Here is a 27907-nt window from a genome sequence, read left to right as displayed (position 1 = left end):
AAAAATAAAAAAATAATCCACCAAAAATAAAAATCTAATGTACCCATCAATAAATATTATTATGAAAAAAAAGCAAACAAACAATAAAAGTACACATATTTGGTATTGCCGCGTCCGGAACGACCTGACCTATAAAACTGTCCCACTAGTTAACCCTTTCAGTGAACACGGTAAAAAAAAAAAAAAAAAAAACGAAGCAAAAAAACAATGCTTTATCATCATACTGCCAAACAAAAAATGGAATAACACGCAATCAAAAAGACGAATATAAATAAAAATGGTACCGCTGAAAACGTCATCTTGTCCCGCAAAAAACAAGCTGCCATACAGCTCCATCATCCGAAAAATCAAAAAGTTATAGCTCTCAGAATAAAGCGATGCAAAAAAATAATTTTTTCTATAAAATATCTTTTATTGTGTAAAAGCACCAAAACATAGAAAAACTATATAAATTTGGTACCGCTGTAAACGTACTGACCCGAACAATAAAGCTACCTTATCAATTTTACCACACGCGGAGCAGAATAAAAAAAAACAAAAAGAACAATTCCTGAATTGGTGGTTTTTGTTTATTCTGCCTCCCAAAAATCGCAATAGAAAGCGATCAAAAAATGTCACGTGCCTGAAAATGGCACCAATAAAACGTCAACTTGTCCCGCAAAAAAACAAGCCATCACATGACTCTGTCTGCCAAAATCTGGAAAAATTATAGCTCTCAAAATATGGCGATGCAAAAACTAGATTTTACAAAAAATGCGTCTTTTAGTGTGTGACAGCTGTCAATCATAAAAACCCCATATGATTCTGGTATCGCTGTAATCGCACTGACCCTAAGAATAAAGTCGTCTAATCACTTATACCGCACGAGGAACGGCGTAAAAAATAAACTCTCGGGTTAGGGTTGTGCTAGGGTTAGGGTTGGGCTAGGGTTAGGGTTGGGCTAGGTTTAGAGCTGGGGTTGGGGTTAGGGTTGGGGTTGAGGTTGTGATGAGGTTTGGATTTTTTTCAAAAGTAAGAAAAAAAGATGACGATATGGCGAGTTTGCATCGGGTGCTCTGGTATGCATTGAGTATCATGGGTATTTAAGTGACATGCTCGAGTCTCCGCCCCATATGCTTCGCGGCCAAAAAAACTTTGCGGGGATTGCCTGCCATGCACGAGCGATCCCCGCATGTTTTTTTTTTTCGGTGTCTAGTAACCGTGAAACATGCGGGGCAGGGACTCGAGTATGTCACTCGAGCACACGCAGTACATGGTGCATACCTGAGTACCCGATGCAAACTCAAGTAGCGAGCACTTGCGCTCAAGACTAATGACAACTTATTCAATATGATGACCTAATGTTATCAAATTCTGTCATACCTCTGGGTTCAAAATGTTCACTATACCCCTTGATAAAATCCTTGAGGGGTCTAGTTTCCAAAATGGGGTCACTTGTGGGGGTTTCCACTGTTTAGGCACACAGGGGCTCTCCAAACGCGACATGGTGTCCGATAACAAATTGAATGGAAAATCGGCTCAAATTGTTAGCGGACACCACGTTGCGTTTGAAGAGCCTAAACATTGGAGCTCCCCCACAAGTGACCCTATTTTGGAAACTAGACCCCCCAAGGCTCCTATCTAGATGCATAGTGAGCACTTGGAACCCCCAGGTGCTTCACAAATTGATTCATAAAAATGAAAAAGTGGAAAAAAAATACTTTTTCATTTTTACGGATTAATTTGTGAAGCACCTAGGGGTGCAAAATGCTCACCACCCATCTAGATAAGTTCCAAGGGGGGTCTAGTTTCCAAAATGGGGTCACTTGTGGGGGGTTTCCACTGTTTAGGCACATCAGGGGCTCTCCAAACGCAACATGGCGTCCGCTAATTATTCAAGCAAATTTTACAATCGAAAATTCAAATCGCGCTCCTTCCCTTTCGAGGCCTGCCGTGCGCCTAAACAGTGTTTTTTCCCCACATATGGGGTATCTGCGTGCCCAGGGGAAATTGCACAACAAATTTTGGGGTCCATTTTTTCCTGTTACCCCTGCGAAAAGAAAAAAAATTGGGTCTAAAGTAACATTTTTGTGAAAAAAGTTAAATGTTCATTTTTTTCTTCCACATTCCAAAAATTCCTGTGAAGCACCTGAAGGGTTAATAAAGTTCTTGAATGTGGTTTTGAGCACCTTGAGGGGTGCAGGTTTTAGAATGGTGTCACTTTTGGGTATTTTCTGTCATAAAGACCTCTCAAAGTGACTTCAAATGTGATGTGGTCCCTAGAAAAATGGTTTTGTAAATTTTGTTGGAAAAATGAGAAATCACTGGTCAACTTTTAACCCTTATAGCTCCATAACAAAAAAAAAATTTGGTTCCAAAATTGTGCTGATGTAAAGTAAACATGTGGGAAATGTTATTTATTAACTATTTTGTGTGACATATCTCTCTGATTTAAAAAAAAATTGCAAAATTTTCTACATTTTCGCCAAATTTCCGTTTTTTTCACAAATAAATGCAAGTGACATCGAAGAAATTTTACCACAATCATGAAGTACAATATGTCATGAAAAATCAGCCTCAGAATCAGGGGGATCCGTTGAAGCGTTCCAGAGTAATTACCTCATAAAGTGACAGTGGTCAGAATTGTAAAAATTGGCCTGGTCATTAACGTGCAAACCACCTTGGGTTGTAAAGGGGTTAAAAAAAAGAATAAGAATGGTAAAAAATAAAAATTAAAGATTATACTTACCTTCCGATGGCCCCCGGTGTTTTCTCTGCTACGTCCAGTCTGTTGTATGGCTCGCGGTGGTGTGAAAGGACCTGCCATGACGCCATTTAGTCATGTGACAGGTCACGCGACTGCTGACGTCAGCGGTCGCGTGACCTGTCACATGACTAAATGACGTCATGGTGGGTCCTTTCACACCACCTCGACCCATTGAATCGCATAATATCCGCTTGTGCACATGTGCTCATACGGATATTATGCGATTCAATGCAAGTCAATGGCGGCAATTACTGTGCGTGTCCACAAAATTAATGGACAATGCTGCGTATTTTTCCGCAAAGGTAATCCGCGGCGGAGATTTCCGCAGCATGTGCATAGCACATGCAGATTATCATTGGGGACCATGGAACACGTATTACCAAGCGTTTTTTAAGCGTTTTCGCTGCGGAAATTCCGCGGCAAAAACCCTTGAAAACGCATAGTGGGCACGCAGCCTGAATGTACAAAACATTCTATAACCCCTAAAAACATATCTTTTTATTATGTATTAAATTAAAAACAGGTATACACACAACACATAGATGCAATCAACTTCAAATGCAAAAAAGTGTCAAAATGTTTGAAATTGTTCTTGCATTCAGTGAGATTTTGATTAAATCTTACTTTTTGAAGGGGGGTATACTCATTTATGCTGAGCACTATAAATATATATATATATATATATATATATATATATATATATATATATATATATATATATATATGTGTGTGTATATACAGTACAGACCAAAAGTGTGAATGTACAATTTTCAAAGTCATGAAAATACAGAAAAATCTTTAAATGAGAAGGTGTGTCCAAACTTTTGGTCTGTAATATATATGACTCGCCCCCTGGGCCGCACGGGGAACCCAGAACCGGGCCTTTTTGTAGGATGCTGGGGGGTTGTAGTCTCCGTGTGGCGGTGACCCGGTCCGTGGCTCAGGGTGGTCAAACCAGTGGCAGTCTTAGTGTAATAGCAAGTGTCCGACTACGCCACCCGTGGATTGCGGTCAGTGGGGACCGCCGCTGCGCTGCAGATTGCTGAGGCTGATGTTGTATGCGCAGCCAAGAATGGGAGAAGTATTACCTCAGGGCAGCTAGCGTGGATGATGTGAGTGATGGTGTGAGCGTCCTAGTACTAATGGTGCTCGTGCGGCAATGAAACACAGAGACGTGTAGTTACAGTTTTCAATGCTTTACTCACAGTTCTTTATCAGGTCACTTGTGCGCAGGTAGGACCGCCCGAGTCATGCTGCGTCCACCAGGTGAGGGACTCGGTCAACTCCCAGGCAATTCCAGAGTGTGGCACAGGACTCCCTTCTCTTCCTTTCTCTGGCAGTCACCACTAGTGACCCACCTTTGTCCAGCTTCCTCGGGCCTTCTGTTGGTGAAACATATCTCCGGTTTCCCTGACCCTATGTGGTATGCCTTCCTGGTGGATGTAGTGAGGGGTCGCACCAAGATGTGGTCACAACCTCCGGTTTTGGTTAAGGGTTAGTCACCTCCACCAATTTGGGTTCCGGTACCCTGCTCTGCCAACCCTTCACCCGTTATCTCGTGGGTTCTTAGGGTTCCTTCTTCCTTCGTGTCTCTGGGCCTCTCTTAATGTTCTGTTCCTTGCTTCCTTTCTGTTCCAGTTCCTGTTCCTTTCTTACTTTCCTTTCTGTTCCTTCTTCTCTCTCTCTCTCAGGCCCCGGCCTCCTGACAAGGCCTGCCCGTGGAGCAGAGCCCATGCAGCAGCTCTGCTCCCTGTACTGAACTGAACCTCTTCTCCTCTGAACAGCCTCTACTCTAAGATGGTGCCCACCTTTTATACCTCCCTCTATGTGTGAGCCCAGGTGACTAGCAACCAATGGGCTCCTACCTATGCCCAGAGACCCACCCCTATCTGCTCCTACACCACTGGGTTTTCCTTCCCCGCCCCACTCCAGCCAGTGACAGAAGCTGTCGTGCCTGCACTTCTGTCTAGTGGGAGCACCGTTGAGCTGTCCCTCGGAAATGGGGTGTGTGTGGTGCATGCAGCCTACCGAGCCCTGGTCCACACTCCATCCTTACCCGGGAGTGGAATATCACACCTCTGGTCTGAGGTGCAATACCCCTGTAGCAGCCGAGCCCTCGGGGTGCTACATATTCATGACTTTGAAAATTGTACATTCACACTGAAGGCATCAAAACTATGAATTAACACATGTGGAATTATATACTTAACAAAAAAGTGAAACAACTGAAAATATGTCTTATATTCTAGGTTCTTCAAAGTAGCCACCTTTTGCTTTGATGACTGCTTTGAACACTCTTGGCATTCTCTTGATGAGCTTCAAGAGGTAGTCACCGGAAATGGTTTTCACTTCACAGGTGTGCCCTGTCAGGTTTAGTAAGTGGGATTTCTTGCCTTATAAATGGGGTTGGGACCATCAGTTGTGTTGTGCAGAAGTGTGGTGGATACACAGCTGATAGTCCTACTGAATAGACTGTTAAAATTTGTATCATGGCAAGAAAAAAGCAGCTAAGTAAAGAAAAACGAGTGGCCATCATTACTTTAAGAAATGAAGGTCAGTCAGTCCGAAAAATTGGGCAAACTTTGAAAGTGTCTCCAAGTGCAGTTGCAAAAACTATCAAGCGCTACAAAGAAACTGGCTCATATGAGGACCGCCCCAGGAAAGGAAGATCAAGAGTCACCTCTGCTTCTGAGGATAAGTTTATCCGAGTCACCAGCCTCAGAATTCGCAGGTTAACAGCAGCTCAGATTAGAGACCAGGTCAATGCCACACAGAGTTCTAGCAGCAGACACATCTCTACAACAACTGTTAAGAGGAGACTTTGTGCAGCAGGCCTTCATGGTAAAATAGCTGCTAGGAAACCACTGCTAAGGACAGGCAACAAGCAGAAGAGACTTGTTTGGGCTAAAGAACACAAGGAATGGCATTAGACCAGTGGAAATCTGTGCTTTGGTCTGATGAGTCCAAATTTGAGATCTTTGGTTCCAACCACCGTGTCTTTGTGCGACGCAGAAAAGGTGAACGGATGGACTCTACATGCCTGGTTCCCACCGTGAAGCATGGAGGAGGAGGTGTGATGGTGTGGGGGTGATTTGCTGGTGACACTGTTGGGGATTTATTCAAAATTGAAGGCATACTGAACCAGCATGGCTACCACAGCATCTTGCAGCGGCATGCTATTCCATCCGGTTTGCGTTTAGTTGGACTAGCATTTATTTTTTAACAGGACAATGACCCCAAACACACCTCCAGGCTGTGTAAGGGCTATTTAACCAAGAGGGAGAGTGATGGGGTGCTACGCCAGATGACCTGGCCTCCACAGTCACCAGACCTGAACCCAATCTAGATGGTTTGGTGTGAGCTGGACCGCAGAGTGAAGGCAAAAGGGCCAACAAGTGCTAAGCATCTCTGGAAACTCCTTCAAGATTGTTGGAAGACCATTTCCGGTGACTACCTCTTGAAGCTCATCAAGAGAATGCCAAGAGTATGCAAAGCAGTCATCAAAGCAAAAGGTGGCTACTTTGAAGAACCTAGAATATAAGACAGATTTTCAGTTGTTTCATACTTTTTTGTTAAGTATATAATTCCACATGTGTTAATTCATAGTTGTGATGCCTTCAGTGTGAATGTATAATTTTCATAGTCGTAAAAATACTGAAAAATCTTTAAATGAGAAGGTGTGTCCAAACTTTTGGTCTGTACTGTATATATATATATATAAATATATATATATATACTGTATATATATATACATATATGTGTATGTATATAGCAGGTGAAATAAGTATTAAACACGTCACCAATTTTCTAAGTAAATATATTTCTAAAGGTGCTTGTCATGGGTTTACCGCAACAGAGAGGAGCCAGAAGACCGCAGCGTCTGATTCCTCCCACTCCTGCATTCATTAGAAGCCTTTCGCCTTCTTATTAAAAGGTTCAAGTTTTTTTTTAGCAGTGCAGGGGGTTAATCTGCTCAGTTGGGAGCTCCTGGAAGCTTACCTTAATTTAGGCTCTCTGCTGTCCAGTGTTAGCCACTCCCCGCTCCTATATATACTGGGCTTTGGCAGGCTATCATTGCCAGAGCTAGCTTCTGCTGCATGGTTCTAGGAGTGTGGTGGAGAGTGATTATTTGAAAAGGCGTTTGGCGGATTTCAACTTAGACTGTTGTGTGGTTTAGGTTGCGTGTTAATCCTACTCTTCTCCTATTTTAGTTTGTTTCCCATCCTCCACTTCCCGTTGCTTATATTTGTATGATTGGTATTTTCTTTTAGCCCTGTTTGTATTACCTTGTTAGTCTGGTTTGTGTACTGCCACACACTACTACTCCCCTCTTCCATGGGGGGGGGGGTGGGAACAGACTGAGGGAAGATTGAGGAGCTCAGACAAGACACGTGGCCAAGGCGTCTTCACCTTCCGAAGTAATCCGGGGAATAGGGTCAGCTAGAGCGCCCCTAGCCTTAGGGACAGGGTAGGAGCCTGTATATAGTGTACAGGTAATACAGGGATCACAAGTGACATTATACATAGGAGCTCGGTATATATTGTATAGTGTACAGGTAATTCAGTGATCACCAGTGACATTATACACAGGTGCTCTGTATATAGTGTCAGTGTACAGGTAATACAGGGATCACTGGTGACATTATACCCAGGAGCTCTGTATATAGTGTCAATGTGCAGGTAATACAGTGATCACCAGTGACATTATACACAGGAGCTCTGTATATAGTGTACAGGTAATACAAGGATCACCAGTGATATTATACACAGTAGCTCTGTATATAGTGTCAGTGTACAGGTAATACAGTGATCACCAGTGACATTATACACAGGAGCTCTGTACATACAGTGGTGGCCAAAAGTATTGGCACCCCTGCAATTCTGTCAGATAATACTCAGTTTCTTCCTGAAAATGATTGCAATCACAAATTCTTTGGTATTATTATCTTCATTTAATTTGCTTGCAAGGAAAAAACACAAAAGAGAATGAAGCAAAAATCAAATCATTGATCATTTCACACAAAACTCCAAAAATGGGCCAGACAGAAGTATTGGCACCCTCAGCCTAATACTTGGTTGCACAACCTTTAGCCAAAATAACTGCGAACAACCGCTTCCGATAACCATCAATGAGTTTCTTACAATGCTCTGCTGGAATTGTAGACCATTCTTTTTTGGCAAACTGCTCCAGGTCCCTGATATTTGAAGGGTGCCTTCTCCAAACTGCCATTTTGAGATCTCTCCACAGGTGTTCTATGGGATTCAGGTCTTGACTCATTGCTGGCCACCTTAGAAGTCTCCAGTGCTTTCTCTCAAACCATTTTATAGTGCTTTTGGAAGTGTGTTTTGGGTCATTGTCCTGCTGGAAGACCCATGACCTCTGAGGGAGACCCACCTTTCTCACACTGGGCCCTACATTATGCTGCAAAATTTGTTGGTAGTCTTCAGACTTCATAATGCCATGCACACGGTCAAGTAGTCCAGTGCCAGATTCAGCAAAGCAACCCCAAAACATCAGGGAACCTCCGCCATGTTTGACTGTAGGGACCGTGTTCTTTTCTTTGAATGCCTCTTTTTTTTTCCTGTACACTCTATGTTGATGTTTTTTCCCAAAAAGCTCTACTTTTGTCTCATCTGACCAGAGAACATTCTTCCAAAACATTTTAGGCTTTCTCAGGTAAGTTTTGGCAAACTCCAGCCTGGCTTTTTTATGTGTCGGGGTAAGAAGTGGGGTCTTCCTGGGTATCCTACCATACAGTCCCTTTTCATTCAGACGCCAACGGATAGTATGGGTTGACACTGTTGTACCCTCGGACTGCAGGGCAGCTTGAACTTGTTTGGATGTTAGTCGAGGTTTTTAATCCACCATCCGCACAATCTTGCGTTGAAATCTCTCGTCAATTTTTCTTTTCCGTACACATCTAGGGAGGTTAGCCACAGTGCCATGGGCTTTAAACTTCTTGATGACACTGCGCACGGAAGACACAGGAACATTCAGGTCTTTGGAGATGGACTTGTAGCCTTGAGATTGCTCATGCTTCCTCACAATTTGGTTTCTCAAGTCCTCAGACAGTTCTCTGGTCTTCTTTCTTTTCTCCATGCTCAATGTGGTACACACAAGGACACAGGACAGAGGTTGAGTCAACTTTAATCCATGTTAACTGGCTGCAAGTGTGATTTAGTTATTGCCAACACCTGTTAGGTGCCACAGGTAAGTTACAGGTGCTGTTAATTACACGAATTAGAGAAGCGTCACATGATTTTTAAAACAGTGCCAATACTTATGTCCATCCCCTTTTTTAGGTTTGGTGTCAAATTGTATCCAATTTGGCTTTAGGACAATTCTTTTTGTGTTTTTTCATTGAAGACAAATTAAATGAAGATAATACCAAAGAATTTGTGATTGCAATCATTTTCAGGAAGAAACTGAGTATTATCTGACAGAATTGCAGGGGTGCCAATACTTTTGGCCACCACTGTAGTATAGAGTATAGTGTCAGTGTACAGATAACACACTGACTCACCAGTGACGTCTCTAGGTGAAGTCCTTCATCTTCGCTTTTCTCCTTCATCCAGCACAGACAGCCATTATTTCTTCCAGCCAGGACTTGCCTCTGCATAAAATAACACACAGTTAACTAGAGCACATTCCCCAACTTATACACTATACAGCTGAATGCAGACGTGCACCCACCATTAATATATAAATAGTTATTATGCAACCCATCATTCCAAATATAAATTGTAATCCACCACTGTCCCTCCACTAACTATAAATAGCCACTTTCCCCACCTAATAAATAGAAAAATAAATTAGCACCTGCACTCTTTCCCCCAATTCATTACCAGTCACACTCCGTCATCCTCAATGCCCCCACTCTCCCAATTCATTATATTTACATGACCCCCTCCTCCACAATTCATTTTGTCATGTCCTCTCTCTCTCCCACCCTCACTTTATCATCATGTACTCCCCCCATCCTCAATTCATCATCATTTGTTGTCCTCCACCCTCAATTCATTATCATTTACTCCCCCCACCCCCACCTTCAATTCATCATTTGCTGTCCCATGTCTCCCACCCTCAATTCATCATTTGTGCTCTCCACCCTTAATTCATTATTTGCTCTCCCCATCGCACATTCGTCATTTGCTCTCCCCATCCCCACTGCCAAATCATTTGCTCTCCCCACCTCCCACTCCCAGCTCATCATTAGCTCTCTCCACCTCCCACTCCCAGTTCATCATTTGCTCTCCCCACCCCCCACTCCCAGTTCGTCATATGCTCTCCCCACCCCCCGTTCATCATTAGCTCTCCCCACCCCCCACTCTCAGTTCATCATGTGCTCTCCCCACCCTCCACTCCCAATTCATCGTGTGCTCTCCCCTAAGACCATGCAATTAATTCTATTAAAAAAAAATAAAGTTTTATAGTTACCTCTCATACGATCCTCAGCAGCTCCACTTCTGGACTTGCAGCATCCTGGCGCTCGATGCCGGCGATTACGCGATGACGTCATCGCATAGGTGCCGCCATCTCCAGTGCGCTACAGAAGAGGCAGCAGGACTCCGATGGAGCTGCACGGCCGTTCGATTTTGACGGGCAAGAGAGCTCCAAGGCTCCCTGCGCCGAGATGTACGCCGACACGCGGCGAGCAGTAGCACAAGAGTGGGGCTCCGGACCAGACCTAAGCTAACAAAAAGCCAAAGACAGTGGCAATCTTGTTCTGGTCAGACAGAGATCATTGCTATTTGATAGTTGTGCATGGTGGTTTATTACATAGTTTTAGAGTTGCCTGCTCCTTCCGCGTCCCCTTCTCCTTGGACATGGGAACCCTTATGATGCGATCCATAATTTTTGGGTCATTATCATTGTTTCTGGTGCTGCACTAGATCATTTTTGCCTCCCTCTCCTCCCCATCTCTTTTTTTTCTCTGTTCCTCTTTCCCCCTTTCCTTCTTCTTCTTTCCTTTTTCCTTCTGTTATTGACCTGGCTATTTAACGGACATACTGAATAGGCTATATGTTGTTGCTCTACTTCTCCTTATGATGGCCCAGTGTATGAATATTATAAATTTTCATATTTGGATGCTTTGACATCCTGGTGACCTCGACTACATACTGTTTTAAGTATGATTAATTAACATTTTGATCGATTTATCTCTGTGCTTCTGCCACACACCTCTTTTTACAGTCTGTCTTTTAATTGTGTGTGTGTGTGTTATTATTTTTTATCCCTTTTTAGTTCACTTATTTTCCCTGGCCTCTTTCCAAATGTTGAGCCCTCCTTGAATTGCAGTGGGGGGAGAATCGGATTGTTTGATGACAGACGACATACTTGGACTTAAATGGAATTTCCCCCTCCTCTTTCTAAAGAAAACAAGTTATACAGTGGACATGGACATTTATCCATATCTATGGACAATGTGATTTGTTGTGCACCATATGCGCTGTTTAGATTATATACTATGAGTGGGGTAACGTGGTCATATGGAGAATAGATGCGGTATATGTGTGCTGTTTCATGCGGTATTAGCCGTCTGCTCCTCCACATTCCTCTCCCCTGCATGTCTATGACCGGCTTCTTTCCCTCTGTTGTTATGTGGGCTGACCTTGTGCGCATGCACCAACTGGCGTGGTCATGTGACTTTGATGCGGTCTCTGGTGGGCGGTGCCCCGGAACATGTGACGTCAATGGGGGAGTTCCCCTCTTCCGGGACGCTGCTTGACACCGCGCCGCTGTCACCAATGTCCGGGGGTAAGCGGCGCTATGCGCCTCTATTGGTCAATACCCACCTTTGTCACCTGACGACTCACATATATAAGAGGCCTTGTATCCACACACACCCCACCACTGCCCCCTGAGGAAGTATGGAAACGTGTCGGAGCTTCCCCTGACACTGTTGGTTATCTCTCACCTGTTACTAAGTGTTAGAACCCTCCTGTTTGGTTTTTTCCATCTTGTGTTTTGCGGTCACGTGACCATCTGCCTTTATATTCCAGCTCCGCCCTTTTGGCTGTGCTGGACTTCAGTGTTTGACTGTTTCTCTAGCCAGGTGCTTAGGTGCCTTTCTCTGTCAGTTCGCTTGGTCCTTCTGGGACCTCTAGTACCTTTTTGTCAGTTTGTCTTTTTGTGTTCTGCAACAACTTCTCTGTTTAGGAGGTGTCCCATTTTTGTCCCAGTCCTTAGTTCTTTTAGGGACCCCTTCCCTTATGCTGTAGGTCTTCGTTCAGACTAGCCGAGGACTAAGACGGGTCTGTTCGCTAGGAACAGTCAGCCCGCTACATCGTAGGGATTCAGCTTAGTCTTACTGTAGGGACAGCTTTCCCCTATCTTTACTTAGTACTTGTTGCAGATCATAACACTAAGTATGCCTTATCCAGCCTTACTCATGTGATACTTGCATTATTGTGTGTTGTAGGATTTGACTTTTTGATTGATTATCTATATTGACCTTTGTTTGGGCCATATGCTTTTTATTATTGTGACCTGACCTACACACCTTTTGCTCTGACCAATTGATTGTTTTGGTTGGACTATGTGACTGTATTTTTGGTTTATATCTGATACCGACTGTGTCCCTATCTACCAACTGTTGCCTCACCTGCCCATATTATGTCTGATAATATATGGAATCATACAATGTGTGTCTTTTTAAATATATTTAATATGTTTAATAAAATACTTATTTTTTAGTCATCACATTGTCTCTTAACTATATTGTACCCTGGAGTTTTTTTGAAACACTTAAGGTCTATTTCTCTTTGCTCAATCGGTTTATTACATAGTTTTATACTTATGAGTCTGATGAGTAATAATAAAATAGATGTCATAATCAGGGAAACAAATTATTGAAGATTGAAATCACTATGAAAATTGAAGGTTAGATCCATTGTTATAGTAACATTCTTCCTATTATATAAATGTGTCACATGCTTTACAGGGAAGGTTGATACTATAGACAAAGATCTACTGCTTTTGAACTGATCCCAACAGCTGCAAAATGTCAGTTTTGCTTTACACCAATGAACTAGATCAAATGTAAATTGATGTAAATTAAAAAAGAAATTAAAACAAACTAAACCTTTAACCCCTTCACCCTCGAGCCTGTTTTTACCTTCATAACAGGGCCACTTCAACGGATCCCCCCTGATTCTGAGATTGTTTTTTCATGACATACTGTACTTCATGATAGTGGTAAAATTTATTTGACATATTTTCGCTATTTTCAAACTATTAATTTATATGCTTTTAAATTAGAGAGATTTGTCCCACAAAATAGTTAATAAATAACATTTCCTACATGTCTACTTTACATCAGCACAATTTTGGAACCAAAATTTTTTTTTTGTTAGGAAGTTATAAGGGTTAAAATTTGACCAGCAATCACCCTCCCCAGTATATTCCAGGTCTCTGCTTCTGCTGAAGTAGACAGCACAAGCCGCTGAGCTCAGTAATTGGCTGCTGCAATCATCTGCGCTACAGCCAATAGACAGAGAAAGGAGCAGCGACTGAGAACCGGTACTGGACCAGGGAAGGGTGAGTACATTCTGTATTTGTTATTTTACATGACTGCAATCACTTGGGAGCCTCTATTTTAAAAGTGAAAACCCCTTTACGTGTGAAAATACAAAAACGAAATTGGTCTTAATGAGGTTGCATTTTAATGTGTAGATTCTCTGAATACCTAGCACTACATGGAATTGTTTATGTCCAAGCTTTTCTTTATGATCTATGTAGTTAAATACTTTATACATGTATTGTTTTCCCTTATATTTAGGATTTCATTATATGGAGTTGAGATATTCTGCAGCATTATACAAAGATTGAAATCGTACACATCAGAACCTGTCTCTGTTCAGACTCACAGTGTAGTTTCATTCTCTCAGTAGCTTTTGTTTGGTACTTACCTCATCTAACCGCAACATCAAGCATATAAGCACAAAAATGAGGAAAAACTAGTTACAGAAGAAACACAAATGCAATATCCTTATATTTAGACGTTTATATGCAAGTCCTTGTTATTCTTTGACCAACTAATATTTCATATTTGTTTATTTTACTTATCATATTCCACAGCGCTTTTCCAACATCATGGAAATCCTGAAAACATGATCTGTTGGGGGCCGTGAGGACTGGAGTTTGTGAAACACTGTTCTAAATAATAGAAAGTCACCAACTTCTTATTTTGTAGAAAATAAATAATTATTATTTATTATTATAGCGGCATTAATTCCATGGCGCTTTACATGTGAAAAAGGGGGTATACATAGCAGACAATAATACAATAGGTTTGAACAAAAACAAGTCACCGACTGGTACAGGAGGAGAAAGGACCCTGCCCGCGAGAGCTCACAATCTAGAATGGGTCGTCTCATCCTCTGGGTCATCATCGTAACTTCTATTGCTGATATGGATATTATTCCACCCATGCTTTCAAGTAAGCAAAAAACATGTGATAAATTGGCAAGCAAAAACATTCAGAAATTAAAACTCCAATCTGTCCAATCAATGTTGACTGTACATGTGAAAGATGGTCTTCAGAGTTATCTATAGGCAGCTTAAGATAAAAAAGTACGATGAATGAAAAGTGATAGAAAGCAATAACTTATAAGATGAGAACAAGAAGGTCAGAGTTCCTAGAGAATTGTTTATCGGACATTATGCAATCTGGTCGCTAAGCAGAAGTTTCATTATTCAAAAACTTATATTGTGAACAGAAGGAGGAAAGCTTAAGCTTACATATGAGATTATAGTGTCACTAACAGAGAAAGGAGGTGACAGCGAAAAGTATTATTTTGGGAAGAACAGAATTAATTATAAAGCCATACTTCATACAGAAGACTGCACAGAAAGGGAGTAGAAATGATTTGTATGAGTCATAGAGAGTGATGGTTAATTCTGTATTTCCTGTTGTTTTATTCGTATGATCAGACGCATGACGTCTTCTTAACACGTTACTGTGATATTTGGGAAGGGTTTGCTGAGGTTACATGTGTCACTACATAAAGAAACATTCAGCATTCTTTCGTCGCTCCAACCCTGCAGCTCCGAGTCAGTGTACACAATCGTATGACGTCTATTGTGACACTAGCATATGTAGCCAACCTCTTTACATTGTACAACTGAATTACTTTATTACTGTAACACTCATATCTCTATGCTGAAGAATAAATTCAGCATAGAAATAAACCAAGTGGATCAAGACATTAGGCACATCTACAAAGAAAACACTATAATTCTTCTGGTAATACAATATTCTGGCCAGTGTCTCTGCTTCCGAAACACTGGTGGCATGTAAAAGATTGCTGTCTGATGAGATGTCATATACACCAGGCACACAACATTTTAAGGCTTCCTTTAGTTATATTTGTGTTGGGTTTTTTTAACTTAAAAAGTAACTAAACTTTTGCAAGAATAAACATAGAAAAATAATAAGAGGGGGGATACAGCTCTCCAGTCTAGCAGCTTACATATTGGAGATTTTGGATTAATGATCTCAGTATCAGGTGCACAGAAGCTGCTCCTGAATCATGGATAGGAGTAGGAGTAGTGGTAATGAATCCAAGAAGTTTATTAAAAAAAGAAAAAGTTTATAAAATAATAAAATGATTAAGAATTAATACAAGCTCTGCTCATGTACGCTGCACATAGCTACAAATGTTTTTAACTGTGATTCAATAAAAGAATTCCATTTTTCACTAGATGCTAGAATTTCATCACCTTTTTTTTGTATTTCAGTACCCTTGTAATTAGAAACAAATTGGTAGGGGTCCAGGTCGTTAAACCCACACTGATCGCGCAAACCCAAATTTGTCTGAACTTACATTCAATAGAAAGTATAGGTTAAATTCTACTTTTTTTGTGTGGCTCCTATAATTAAATGATATTGTTTGTTTTTTTCAAGTATTTTTTAATTACTGAGTGAAAAAATATTTTGTCTGAAAATGCTTTATATAAAACTGTCCTCATAGGGTATGTTTATACAATTTTTTTGTTGTAGTTTTTGATGAAGAATTTGTGTGAAAATTCATGGCAAAAGAGCTTTTCATTTGACATAGGTTTTCTATTGATTTTAATGGGTAAATATGCCTGTAATGTACAGGTGCTTCTCACAAAATTAGAATATCATCAAAAAGTTCATTTATTTCAGTTCTTCAATACAAAAAGTGAAACTCATATATTATATAGAGTCATTACAAACAGAGTGATCTATTTCAAGTGTTTATTTCTGTTAATGTTGATGATTAATGCTTATAGCCAATGAAAACACAAAAGTCATTATCTCAGTAAATTACAATAATTAACAAAAAACACATGCAAAGGCTTCCGATGTGTTTAAAAAGGTCCCTTAGTCTGTTTCAGTAGGCTCCACAATCATGGGGAAGACTGCTGACTTGACAGATGTAAAAAAACAACAAACAATGAAAATGGCCTGGACAAAAATGATGGTACCCATAGAAAAGATTGAAAACAATTTCACTATACTGACATGTTTAATTAAGGAGTATCCTACAATTAGCATCACAAGTATGTACAACTTGTAAACAGTCAGTCTGCCTATTTAAAGGGGTTATCCGGGATTTTAATTATTTTTGTGTATGGGGCTAAGAACTAACAGGCAGCAAATTGCTAACTACCTGCCTGTTCTGCCCAGCGATGATTTTTGCTGGCTCAGAGCGATCTCGGATCACTCCTGCCTGCGATTCACCTGCTTCCACTGACGTAGTGTCGACAGAACAGCTTCTTTTTTTCCGCTCTGCTGAATCTGAAAGTACAAAAAAGTGATCAGAGACTCTCTACTACTTTTTTTTTCTTAGATTACCTATTGTAAAAATCTCTTGAGACGGGACAATTGTCATGTCTCCGAAAACTTTTAAAGGGATTCCTAAAAACAGATGATGAGGACATTCCTAAAAACAGATGATGAGGACTAGAAGAATTTGTAGTGTTGATGTAGATTACAAGTGAAATATGGAAAAGATTACAAAAAAAAGGATAATCAATTGGTTAAGACGGAAAGAAAAAAAGAGTATCTAGATAGATATTTTTTTCAAAACACATAAAAATGTACTTTTCCTTGTTTTTCCTGCCAAAATTGCTGTTTGATTATCAAGGGAGACCATTTTCTATACTTATTTAAGGGGACACCAGTCAACATAAATGTTTTTTTCATTTTCAAGAGTAATGTAGTATACCTGTTAAAGTGCCCACGTGGAAAAATATATGTGGGTCAGACTTCCCGATTGATGAAAATATGGTTGAATGAACATCATTCTTACATTCTGATATATGAACAAAAAATGAAATTAAATGCATCAAAAGGAGTTTTAGTTATTTTGCATGGTGTGGATATTACTAAGCGTGGTCGATTGCCAGTCTGATCTGTGGACAACAAGGTAAAGAAAAGGGGAAGCTGAGCAGAGTTATACATAGTTTCGTTGGAAAAAAATCATTATTAGGCGACATATACATGTTAAGGATTTGGTGAGTTTTTTACCTCAGTATTAGGCCACAACCAGGAGTGGGTGATAAATACAGAAGTGGTGACGTGTTTCTATTATACTTTTCCCCTCCTCCTGATTTTGGCTTACAAATACTGAGGTATAAAACTCACCAAATATTCAACATGTGCACGTTGCCTTACTTGTAGTTTATTCATTGAAATCCCTGGTGTTTGCATGCACACGACTCCAGTGGGCGGTCCTACTCAGTGATTGACAGTTATCACTGCATTCCCAGTCATACAGAGAAGACTTACAATCAGCAAAAACGCTGCAAAAACGCTTAAAAATGCATGGTAGAAGGTCTGCCATGTTCCCCAATGATAATCCGCATGTGCTGTGCAGATGCTGCGGAAATTTCCGCTGCGGATTATCATTGCGGAAAAAAACACAGAACTACCAATTATTTTGCGGAAGCGCTACATTTTCGCTGCCATTGACTTGCATTGAAACACATGGAATCCGCATCACTGGATCTGTACATGCGGAATACATGCGTTCAATGTGCGGATGGTACCCGGGTGTGGAGGACAGGAGACTCTCCTCCAGACCCGGGTACCATAGAACCTGTAAAAAAAAGAATAAAATAAAAAATAAATATTATATTCACCTTCTGATGGCCCGCGCTGCACTCGTCTTCACTTGCCGGCAGCACGGGGTGGACTGAAGGACCTGTGCTGACGTCATAGTCATGTGACGGCAGGTCCTTCAGTGTACCGTGAGCTGCCAGCAAGCCAGGACGGAGTGAAGCAAGACTGCGGGGGCCATCCGAAGGTAAGTATAGGTAATTTTTTTTTATTTTTTACCTTTCTTTCGGTCACACTATATAAATCCATGCCGGTTGCATGGATTTATATAGTGTGACCAAGTTGTCAAGCACTTTCCAAGTGATGCTAAAATCGCTTGGAAAGCGCTTGTCAACCCGCATGCAGAAATGCAAGTGAAAAACGCTTCACATCCGCATGTCCCTGGCAGGAAAACGCATGTACAATCCACATGTGCAATCCGCATGTACAATCCGCATGTACAATCCACATGCGTTTTTTCTGCCAGGGAGATGCAGAAACGCTCAGAAAAAAATCCGGAGCATTTATGCATCGTGGGCACATAGCCTTAAACTTAGATTCTTTAACCAATGATCCCCTTTCTTATCTAGCTTCCTGTCGGGGAACCAAAGTGCGCTTGGTCCTGACCATGAGGGCATATCTTTATTTAGGATTTGCAAGTTCTAAAGCAGGTAATTTGGTAGAACATTTTATGTGCTTCTCTTGAAATATTTTCTTTGAAGCATCTTGCTATTTATTCATCTACTTGTTATACTGGTTTTCATTTTTATGTTACAATCTATGTTATCATCTGGTGATATACATCTTGGTTAATACTGTACATCACCCACCTTTTTTAGACTGCTGTGTCATACACCTCTTGATTTGAGGCGTCAAACATGCCAGAATGACTCCTGAGACTATGATTGGTTGCAGCAGTCACGTAAATGATTTACCACACATTTCCAGCTGCAGGACAGGTTAGGGTTTCAAAGATATGGTTATTTTATCATGTTATAGCACTGCATGCGTTTATGCAAACAATCAGGTTCTACAAATCCTCTTTATGATTTAGGATCAAGACAAATGAAACAAAGGACTTTGAAACAATTAAATGGACACTCCAGGTGCTACATGGCATTATACATATATATTGTGCAAAAGTTTTAGCCAGACGTGAAAAAATGCTGCAAAGTAAGAATGCTTTAAAAAATAGAAGTGTTAGGGTATGTGCACACGGTGTGGATTTGCTGCGGTTTTGACGCTGCAGAATTTCTGCACCATTTCCGCACCTAATATGCAAATTAGGTTACTTGCGGTTTTTGGTGCGCTTTTTACATGCAGTTTTTTATGCGGTTTTTATGCATGCGTTTTTCATGTCTTCATGTTGAAATTAGAGAATAGGTTTTTTTTAAACAAACTTTATTGATCATCATGTAGCATTTTTGTGTGCGTTTCTGCTGCGACCTTAGGGTATGTAAATTGGGAGGCACTAATTTACTACATATCTATTTTTAAGTGACTTTATATTTGCATAATTTCTTAAAGGGGTCTAATGATAAAATGTCTTTATTGTAAATTTTTATTTCCATCCACTCAAGTACTGGCTGCAAACTCCCAATTTACTTTGGCTATGTAATTTACTATGCAAATAGACAGCCTGTCTGAAACTCTTAACACATCAGGATGATAATCAGAGTGTCAAATATTAAAAGTGAAACACCCCTGTAGTTTGTGTGCTAAATAGGCATAATTAAAAAAAATAAAATTCTTATTCCTATCAGGATTTGAGCTCCAACACTGTAGTTTCAGAGGTTGATGCCAAGTTACCATTGCACTATCCAGTCAATTGATAGTAGTAGACAGCTTTCCTTGTCTTATGACATTAACCATGAAAATACTCAGGGTGACTAAAAGTCATTGTGATTCCGATGTTTGAAAAAAGTCACACATCAGACTCACAAATCAAAATCAAACATCATTTGAATTTGGCTTGCTTGCAGTCTGTGCATAAGTCCCAATGAGTTATAGACAAGTTTGCACTGAAAATCATATAAGCAAATAGAACTCATTGATTTTCACAACTGAGTTTATAGCTCAGTGGTTAGTGCACTGGCTTTGGGATACAGAATTTTGGGTTCAAGTCCCATCAGCGAACAGTTTCTTTTTTTATTATTATAGTTGTAAGAGTCACTCGTCAGAATCACTCGTCAGAATCACTCGTCAAAATCACTCGTCAGACAGGGTATTTAGCCTCAAACTGACATCATTCTGATGTTTCATTTTGATATCTGATCATGTCCTAAAATAGACACTGTACTCTTTGGCTATGTGCCCACGATGCAGAAATGCTGCATATTTTTTCCGCTTCTCCCTGGCTGGAAAAAACACATGCGGTTTTTACATGCGTTTTTCCCGCCAGGTAGAAGCGTTTGTCAAGCGTTTTCGCATGCATTTCTGCATGCGGGTTATCAAGCGCTTTTCCAAGCGATTTTAGCATCACTTGGAAAAGTGCTTGACAACTTGTTCACACTATATAAATCCATGCAACCGGCATGGATTTATAGTGGTGTGACCAAGTTAGTTAAAAAAAAAGAATAAGAATGGTAAAAAATAAAAAAAAAAAAGATTATACTCACCTTCCGATATCCTCCCGGTGTTTTCTCCGCTGCGTCCAGTGTCTTTGGCGGCTCGCGGTGGTGTGAAGGACCTGCGGTGACGTCATTGAGTCATATGTCAGGTCACATGACTCAATGACGTCATGGCAGGTCCTTCACAACACCGCGACCGATACAGCAGACCAGACGGAGGGGAGAAAACACCGGGAGGACATCGGAAGGTGAGTATAATCTTTATTTTTTATTTTAAATTCTTTTTTAACAGGTTCTATGGTACCCAGGTCTGGATGAGAGTCTCCTCTAGTAGTTAGTGCATTTGCTTTGGGACACAGAACTTTGGGTTCAAGTCCCATCAGCGAACAGTTACATTTTTTTTTTATAATTATTATAGTTGTCAAAGTCACTTGTCAAAGTCACTTGTCAAAATCACTCGGCAGAATCACTCGGCAGAATCACTCGTCAGAATCACTCGTCAAAATCACTCGTCAAAATCACTCCTCGTCAAAATCACTCGTTAGGATTACTCGTCAGAATCACTCGTCAAAATCACTTGTCAGGATCACTCGTCAGAATCAGTTCTCAGACAGGGTATTTAGCCTCAAACTGACATCATTCTGATGTTTGATTTTGATATCTGATCATGTCCTAAAATGGACACTGTAAAAGAGGGACACATCATGCGCGTGGCAAATTTTGGCCTCACCCCAATCCACGCCCATTTACTATTTCTTTCTTCCCCACCAGGAGGAGTTGTCAGCGGGGCGCTGGTATGGTAATGAGGGGCATTCAGCAGACTCCATAGACTGCACGGCGTAGACCAAAATCCAGGACTGTCCATTTTATCCGGGACAGTAGGGACTAGAGATGAGCAGATTAATTCCCGGGTCTCTGGTCCAGCATCCAGGTCAGTGGTACCTGGCGGCTGGACAGGAGGCCGTGAATCTCTTATCTTCTGGGGTCAGCACAAAGTCATCTGTGCGTCCTGCTCATCTTTAGTTGGGACCTGTGGTTTATTTTTTGTTCCCTCATTCACAGTCGGAGCCGCCAGAACTTTCTCATCTTTATGTAGCTTCACCATAAGACATCTGGCTTTTTTGTGTCTGTAAGGCCGTGTTCACACAGTGCAGAAATACTGTTTTTTTGTTTTCTGCAGGATCCACACCAAACTCCACAATAAGAATCAAAGCTTTTCTGTACTGTTAAAAAGCGTTAAAAACTCTGCTTCATATCTTCCTCAAAATCGCATCAAATAAGCGGGAAAACACATAAAAGAAACACAGCAAACACCAATAATCAGAGAAGATTGTTACTGTGTCATCTGGTGTGGACACCTGCAGAAAAAAAGCAGCAGAAAGAAAGCAGCATTTACGCTACGTGTGAACACGGCCTCAGCGTTACAGTTTTATTACATTTTTATGGGTTTAATAGAGAAAAATATAAATTACTCCATTTCTTTTACATCATTTACCGATTCTTGTAAATAATCTGATCGCTGTGTTGTGCAGGTCGTTACGATTACAGGGACACCAAATATGTCCATGTTATTTGCTGATTTGTGATGTTCATTATTTAAAAGTAAATGCATTAAGAATAACATTTTTTTTTCATTATCGAGTTTTTTTCATTATTATTTTTTTAGTAATTTTGTAAGATGAAAAAATCTCTTAGGGTATGTGCCCACGATCCGGAGCCGCTGCGGGTTTGACGCTGCATGTTTATGCAGCGTCAAACCCCCAGGGCCAGATGTTACAGCATAGTGGATGGCATTTGTAGAAATCCCATGTCCACTATGTGTCTCCGTACACCTGCAGATCATCTGTGGAAACTGAAATGCGGCACGTCTTTCCAGACTGCAGCATGTCAATTTCTCTTGCGGGTCCACATGTGGCCTTTCCCTATAGACCTAACCTCTATGAGGAAAGTCCGCAGGTGAAATCTTTTTTTTAAAAAAAATGGCGCCGCTCATTTGCATATTGAGCGGAAGCCGTCGGCAGCTATTCCGGAGAGTCGGGCCCGTAGGCTGGTACACATCGTGAGCACATACCCTGATTCTCGCTGTAGAATAAAAATACATATATTGTACACAGTAGTGTATTCCTACCAGCCTAGTCAGATTCAGCAGTACAGATCAAGTATATGGAGCTCTGCTCATTACCCAAGCTTGTGGCTCAGTACACTAAAGCTCCTATCTAGTGGGTTCAAGACCTGAGTAAACACTAAAAAACTTTTTAATTGCTTATTATTTTTAATACTTTTAGGTTATGTGCCCACGATGCAGAAATGCTCCGGATTTTTCCTGAGCGTTTCTGCATCTCCTTGGCAGAAAAAACGCATGCGGATTGTACATGCGGATTGTACATGTGTTTTTCCTGCCAGGGACAAGCGGAAGTGAAGCGTTCTTCACATGCATTTCCGCATGCAGGTTGACAAGCGCTTTCCAAGCGATTTTAGCATCACTTGGAAAGTGCTTGACAACTTGGTCACACTATATAAATCTATGCTACTGGCATGGATTTATATAGTGTGACCGAAAGAATGGTAAAAAAATAAAAAATAAATATTATACTTACCTTCTGATGGCCCCCGGAGTCCTTGTCTCTGCTTGCCGGCAGCTCGCGGTAGATTTAAGGACCTGCCGATGTCAGCGGTCGCGTGACCCGTCACATGACTAAATGACGTCAGCGCAGGTCCTTTAGTCTACCGCGAGCTGCCGGCAAGCAGAGACAAGGACACCGGGGCCATCAGAAGGTAAGTATAATATTTATTTTTTATTTTATAATTTTTTTTACAGGTTCTATGGTACCCAGGTCCGGAGGAGAGTCTCCTCTTCTTCAAACCCGGGTACCATCCGCACATTGAAACGCTTGGATTCCACATGTACAGATGCAGTGATGCGGATTCCATGCGTTCCAATGCAAGTCAATGGTGGCGAAAACGCAGCGCTTCCGCAAAATAATTGGTAGTGCTGCGTATTTTTCTGCAATGATAATCCGCAGTGGAAATTTCCGCAGCATGTGCACAGCACATGCGGATTATCATTGGGGAACATGGAAGACCTTCTACCAAGCGCCGCACGCCAGAATCGGTGACAGATCTTGACACACCAACACTTAGCTCCCCTGATGATCCACTAATGTGAGGAAACGCATCGGGAGTGTGTCTATTGCACAACTGGAGGCTGAGTTTTTAAGGAGCCCTGGTCTGTGAGCTGATGAGAACACTAGGAGATTATTGACATCCAAGTGGTGAGACTGTTCCATTATTATAGCGATCTCTAAATTAACCAATATATGTCATACCCATGTTGTTGCTTCTCTCAGCTGGTCTACTGTTATTGACCACCCATCAGTCAGCTAATTTGGTGGGTGAGTAGCACATTAGTATTCACCTGTGTCACTTAACACTCCTAACACATAGGGAGGAGTACGTCCCATAACAAGTTGGCAATCATTAATAATTTTTTGTACTCATGGTCCTTGTTACCTTTTTATTAAGTCTCCGAGTCATTTTAGCTTGATTAATAAAGGTTATATTTTAACTTTTTTTTCACCACTTCTCTGCTGTATTATACTGAATATTCAGTGGTTTCAACAACACCCTACTGCTTTTCTAAGTATAATATTTATTTTTGATTTTATTCTTTTTTTTACAGGTACTATGGTACCCGGGTCCGGAGGAGAGTCTCCTCTTCTTCAAACCCGGGTACCATCTGCACATTGAAACGCTTGGATTCCACATGTACAGATGCAGTGATGCGGATTCCATGCGTTCCAATGCAAGTCAATGGCAGCGAAAACGCAGCGCTTTCACCAAATAATTGGTAGTGCTGCGTATTTTTCTGCAATTACCGCAGCATGTGCATAGCACATGCGGATTATCATTGGGGAACATGGAAGACCTTCTACCGAGCGTTTTTTAAGCGTTTCTGCAGCGGAATTGCCGCTGCGGAAACGCTTAAAAAACGCATAGTGGGCACACAGCCTTAGGCTACATTACCACGATCAGGAACAGCACCGCTTTCTACACAGCGTATTCTCACTGCGTCCAAAACGCTGCGTTATAATCACTCAGGCAAATCCCCATGTGTTCACTGAACCATGTGGAGTTACCATATCTAATGACATTTTATTGTTGAAATTTCATAGTCGAGACTAGCGTCACTGCAACAGAAATTTACATGCTGCGGTTTATAAATCTGTGCCGCTGGTGAGTTTACGCAGCGCAGGTGAGCTGTGTCCAAAATGCTGCCATTACGGAGCGTGGACTTATAGCCGTATAGGAACAAGATAAATATTTTTCTTTACCTCAGTATACAGCCACTATAAAAATACATTATTATATATACAATGTATTTCTATGGAGATGCATACTCTGCTTCTGGATTTATTGCAATGTAGAGTCAAGATAGCCAAAATCTCCTATGGTTATCATTAGGGGCTGTAGCTTAGTGGTTAGAGCACCCAACCTCTAAGCATTCAGAAGCATGTTGTAACACTGTGATTGTGAGTTTAAGTCCTGGGTGAGACCATTAATAGAAGTGAGAGGAGGTGAATGTTTAATTCATGTACTAGGAAGAGATGATTACCCCCACTCCCTGGAGGAGTCACTATGGAGCAATGAGAACCTCAGATAGAGAAGTAAGTATAGAAGCTGGGAGAACAGTTGAGCTGTGATGGGACAGTGCTGCTGAAAACAGGATGGGTGGGAGCTATGGTGCAACCTCTGGCAACAATTATGGAATCACCAGGCTCAGAGGATATTCATTCAGTTGTTTAATGTTGGTGAAAAAAAGCAGATCACAGACATGGCACAAAACTGAAGTCATTTCAAATGGCAACTTTAGGGCTTTAAGAAACACTAAAAGAAATCTAGATTAAAAATGTGGTACTCAGTAAGAATAATTTTTTTCAGACCAAGCAGAGGGAAAAATTATGGAATCACTCAATTCTGAGGAAAAAATTATGGAATCACCCTGCAAAATTTTCATTTCCAAAACTAACACCTGCATCAAATTAGATCTGCTCGTTAGTCTGCATCTAAAAAGGAGTGATCACACCTTGGAGAGCTGTTGCACCAAGTGGACTGACATGAATCATGGCTCCAACACGAGAGATGTCAATTGAAACAAAGGAGAGGATTATCAAACTCTTAAAAAAAGGTAAATCATCACTCAATGTTGCAAAAGATGTTGGTTGTTCACAGTCATCTGTGTCTAAAATCTGGACCAAATACAAACAACATGGGAAGGTTGTTAAAGGCAAACATACTGGTAGACCAAGGAAGACATCAAAGCGTCAAGACCGGAAACTTAAAGCAATATGTCTCCAAAACAGGAAATGCACAACAAAACAAATGAGGAACGGATGGGAGGAAACTGGAGTCAATGTCTGTGACCGAACTGACCGCCTAAAGGCAATGGGATTTACATACAGAAAAGCTAAACAAAAGCCATCATTAACACCTAAACAGAAAAAAACAAGGTTACAATGGGCTAAGGAAAAGCAATCGTGGACTGTGGATGACTGGATGAAGCAAGGTGATGATGCTGGAACTTTTTTTTTGTGCCGTTCCAATGAGATTTATAAAGATGACTGCATGAAGAGAACATGGGAATTTCCACAGTTATTGATGATATGGGGCTGCATGTCAGGTAAAGGCACTGGTAGAGATGGCTGTCATTACATCTTCAATAAATGCCCAAGTTTACATTGATATTTTGGACAGTTTTCTTATCCCATCAATTGAAAGGATGTTTGGGGATGATGACAACATTTTTCAAGATGATAATGCATCCTGCCATAGAGGAAAAACTGTGAAAACATTCCTTGAAAGAAGACACATAAGGTCAATGTCATGGCCTGCAAATAGTCCGGATCTCAATCCAATTGAAAATCTTTGGTGGAAGTTGAAGAAAATGGTCCATGACAAGGCTCCAACCTGCAAAGCTGATCTGGCAACAGCAATCAGAGAAAGTTGGAGCCAGATTGATGAAGAGTACTGTTTGTCACTCATTAAGTCCATGCCTCAGAGACTGAAGCTGTTATTAAAGCCAGAGGTGGTGCAACAAAATACTAGTGATGTATTGGAGTGTTCTTTTGTGTGTTTGTTTTTCATGATTCCATAATTTTTTCCTCAGAATTGAGTGATTCCATAATTTTTTTTCCCTCTGCTTGGTCTGAAAAAAATTACCCTTATTGAGTACCACAATTTTTATCTTGATTTCTCTTAGTGTTTCTTAAAGCCCTAAAGTTGCCATTGACTTTAGTTTTGTGCCATGTCTGTGATCTGCTTTTTTTCAACAACATTAAACAACTGAATGAACATCCTCCAAGCCCGGTGATTCCATAATTTTTGCCAGGGGCTGTAATACTGAAGCAAAAAGCCAAATTCTTCTTTTCCAAAATACATTTCTGTGCACATGACTTATCTGTAGCACTGAGTGTAAGGCGTGTTCCTCTCCAAATCAGTGAACGGCAACCTTAACAAAACAGAAGTCTCTGCAGATACGACGCCCAGGCCTTGTGATTATTGCAGAGAGGATGAGATATTGTAAGTATGCATTGCATACAAAAGTTGTGAAAACAGTAAAAGGGAAGTTTGATAGAAAAAACTTCCAGCACTTTTTGGTGATGCAGGAATTAGCACTGGGCTTTGGCAGGAAACAAGATGACATTATTTTCAATAGAATGATTTATCCAAGTCTAGGCAGGATCCAGCACGGGTTCAGAAAGTGATTTTGGGTGGGGGGTGGAAACACAATTGTATTGTGGAGAAGCATCATAGATTATCTTTGCTGCTTACGGGAACACTATTCTTTAATAGAAGAGTTACATGTTGAACAATATCAAACAGACACTTCTGTTTCTCCAAACTTTGCAAAAATCTGTAGTTCAAATGAAAATGAGAAACTTAATTTAGTACTGTGCAAAAGTTTTAGGCAGGTGCGGAAAAAATGCTTTTAAAAATACAAGTGTTGATAGTTTATATCCATAAGGCTACGTTCACACGTTGAGTATTTGGTCAGAATTTTACATCAGTATTTTAAAGCCAAAACCAGGAGTGGGTGATAAATACAGAAGTGGTGACGTGTTTCTATTATACTTTTCCTTTGATTGTTCCACTCCTGATTTTGGCTTACAAATGCTTAGGTAAAATACTGACCAAATACTGAACGTGTGCACGTGGCCTTAACAAACTGAAAAGTGAATGAACAGAAGGGAAATGTAAATCAAATCAATATTTGGTGTGACCAACCTTTGCCTTTAAGACACCATCAATTCTTCTATGTACATTTGCACAAAGTCAGGGATTTTGTAAGATTATAGTCAGTATATGAGTAACTAATTATACCAAACAGGTGATAATTATGATAATTTTCATACAACAGTTTAGACCACATGTCAAACTCTGGCCTGCGAGCTAATCTGGCCCGTAGGGTGAGTATATTTGGCCCACGTCGCCGGGCGGGTCCCTAGCCCAGCCCAGCGTCGCAC

This window comes from Phyllobates terribilis, unplaced genomic scaffold, assembly GCF_046119375.1.
Source record: "Phyllobates terribilis strain yellow unplaced genomic scaffold, ASM4611937v1 Scaffold_1__5_contigs__length_1240528914, whole genome shotgun sequence".
NCBI lineage: Eukaryota > Metazoa > Chordata > Amphibia > Anura > Dendrobatidae > Phyllobates > Phyllobates terribilis.
Note: the sequence above shows the minus strand (reverse complement) of the source record.